This window comes from Vespula pensylvanica, chromosome 3 (assembly GCF_014466175.1).
Source record: "Vespula pensylvanica isolate Volc-1 chromosome 3, ASM1446617v1, whole genome shotgun sequence".
Lineage (NCBI taxonomy): Eukaryota > Metazoa > Arthropoda > Insecta > Hymenoptera > Vespidae > Vespula > Vespula pensylvanica.
In genome coordinates, this window is record NC_057687.1 from 8,375,244 (window position 1) to 8,379,007 (window position 3,764).

The window sequence follows — 3,764 nt, forward strand, 5'->3', positions numbered from 1 at the left end:
TATAGTTTATATTATATCTTCCTTGAAGAGTAAAAAATGTTATCTAACATAAACCATCAATTTTAATAACATACATTTTTATTCTTATTAAATTTATTTTTGAAATAAGGAAGCAAAATCGTTGAACTAGAGAATTTTCACAACATTATGCTTTATTTGACAATGCATTGTATTATAATTAATATGTATAGAAATTAATTTATGTGAATTTGTTAAATATCATACCAATAATCAAGTAACAGTCTAAATAATTTATATTTTTCACTGTTGTACTTGTATTTGGTTTTACAATATGAAAAAAAAAAAAATAATAAATATCTATTCTTAGATAAGAATAATATTTGTGAATCATGTAATAATCATATTACATTCATTTTTTTATTGATTAAAAGTAAGTCAGTATGGACATGACTGTACTCATACTCTTAATAAGTAACATTATTCATTTGATTAGTTTAAAAAATGTGTAAACGTTGCTTAACTCATAACTACTATCTAATCACAATGTTTTCTTTGCAAATTCCAAAAATTTTTTCTGTATTTTATAAGATCTGATTAGCAACAAATATTTAATATGTTATTGGCAGTTATCCTACATTGTCTTCAATCAGTCATTCTTTGATCTTTAAAGACATCACACGCATTGGTCCAGCGTAGCAATGTTAATATTAAGCAACTGCTCTATTAGGCATTTGGAATTGCACTTTTATCATTGTAAAGATGTTTATTTACATATTACATTCTTGAAATGTTTTTTACTCTTATAGTTCATCGCATTTTGCTCAACATTACATAATCATGAGTATTAATAAACAGCACATTAATATTATTTGCAAATAATATGGAAAAAAGATAAAACCTATATTAAAAATGTTATGCCGAACGTGTTTAAGAAATTACAAGTTTAAGTTGTTAAGAGGCCTTAGTCAAATACATTCAGCACTGTTATTGTTATTACAAATAGTGTTCTCATATATTTCTCTTCAGTATTCTGTTTTTTTTTTTTGTAGTTTTTAAATAAATTATAACTCTATACCAATTGAGCAATCGAAACGCAGTCTCTGTCAATATATCATAGACAACCCAATTTTGGCATACCAATACTAATATCAGTCTGATAAAATTTATTATCACGGAGAACTTTTTGCAACAATTAGTTGCTAATAACAAGTATTTTATAGTAAAGTGTTTTACAAAGTAAATGCAACATTACCTTTGCTTGTGTTTATACTATAATTCAAAGATGCAAGAAATAACATTTTAAAACTTATCCCTTCCCTGAAAAAAAAAGAGAAAAAAAAAAGAAATAAAAAAATAAAAGAAAAATTAAACGCACTGGTATATTCATATATAAAAAATGAATAATGTTATAGTATATATTAAAGCATAATCATATATACTAAACAGTGCAAATTGCATTTAAAGCTGACACTGATATTTAACACACTTTACACTCATTTATTGAAGCAAAAGTACTGTTCAACATTCTGCTGTATTAGTTTTGTGCTAAAGAAATGCATGATTGTTCAAACATGTAATATCTCATTTTGCATATGAAATAGGTTTTATACATTTTCATATCCAGTAAATATCATTTTAATAAATATAATACAATTGCAACTTGTAAAGTAATAATAACTGATGTATAAATAAATTAGACATAAGATTAAATATCTTATTTCAATATTTAGCTTGAATTGATTGGTAATTTGATATGAAATTTTTATGAATATGAAAAAGATAATTTAAGGAAAGCATTACAAGCTGCTTTCATTGAATCAGTAAAACATTATGAGATTCAATGTTTATTATTTGATTGTGAATTTAAGATAAGTCTGTATTTTCTAAAAAAGTGATACTCTTTGATACCCAGCATACTTGTGAAGAAATTTTAATTATCGCGTGAAAATGATGAATCACTTTTTTGAAAATTTAATTTGATCATTAATTTGTATAAGATACTTTTATAAATAATATAAATACATGTTTATAAGTCAATATTCAAATATCTTCATTAATAAAAAAAGTCAGTGCACAACCAACATTTCTTTGCATTGTATACACATATTATTCCTCTAGAGGCTCAATAAGCAACAGCTATATAAAATAAAAACTTGCTAATTTTAATTTGAAAGATTTTTTCATCTTATAATTTTTCTGTTGTTCTTGTTTTTATTTGATGCTTTTGTAAAATTCTTGTTGTATTCTTGATTTTGAACAAATAAAAAAATAATGATCTGTATTGAAAAGTAAATCATTCTTCTTTCTCAGTTCATTATTGCACTTATCTTCCATTATTATACATTCTGTTTTAAGTTGAAATATTTTTCATAATAACCACACGTGTTATTTTTTAAACAAAGCTTCTGCATATGAAAATCTGTCATCTTCTTGTTTGCAAGACAGCTCATAATATCATAATAGATAAATAAAATTTCCATCAGTGATTTGATAAAAAATTACTAAATTGAATTTTGAATTTAAGAACTTTTTATAAGTGCCTAAAAAACACAATAAAATTTCAATTATTTATGTTAACAATAACAGATCATAGTACTCAATTACCTTCTTTACTGTTCTATAAAAAATAGCTTGCAATACTTTGTTTTTTAACCATCCTGTATATTATAAATACATGAGGAATGTGCGAATACTCCAAGAATTTGGTATTCTAGACAATGGGACTTAATTAATCATTATGTAGATTAATCTATGCATATAAAATTTTTTACATTAATATATGTAGTCTAAATGATCCGATTTATTCTTTTTTAGTATTTTAAATATAGCTCTAAACTTTTTGTGTATAATGTGAGCTATATACATGTGCGCGTTTTTATGTTAATAGTTATATTTTTTAATTAATCATTAATTGATTATGGCCAATGAAATTATATGTATTTAGATTTTCTTTTTATCAATGAGATGGTTGAGTACTTTACTTTCATTAACATAATCAGCTTTTATTCTTTTGTTAATAATTTTAATATGAACTTGCCAACGACTAGATGTTAGGCAGTACTCGCACATCCCTAAATAACATACATATTCTCGCACACACATTGTCACACTGCAACCCAATATTGATAATTAGAATGTATGAAATAAGCTATGTGTCATAGTTATGTTAGTAAAGTTAAAAAATTAATTCACATATTATGCCATATTTGTAATATTATTACAATTTAGATAATTTATTTGTATGACATATGGAACAAAACTTTTAATTAAATGATGTCAAAGATATGACTAGCAACGTGTTAGCAATTTTATTTCAACCCCTTATCCACAAGTGCGTATTGCAACAACATATATAGATGAAATCATGAAAAACATGATACAAATGATAAACATTATAAATAAATCTGCGCTAAAGATGAAATTTCAGTTCCACATGTCATCTCCACATGATATAGTCTTATTTTCTTCATCTGGTTATAAATTATTTTTAAAGACCTTATCTTATTATCTTAGTAGTACTTACAGGAAGGAATCATAGATTTTAGGCCATTTTTAGGCCATATCAAATTATATGTTTTCCAAAGTATGCAAAGTTATGATTTTCATAATTCTTTACATTGCTGTAAAATATTTAGATTTATAGATTTAATGAAATATATGGTGCTGTAAAATCTTTGGAAAATTAAATGTACTTAATAATATATTCATAAAATTTACGAAAACATACTACATTCATTTAACTATAGAAGTATGTAAAGAGAGAGAGAGAGAGAGAGAGAGAGAGAGAGAGAGAGAGAGAGAGA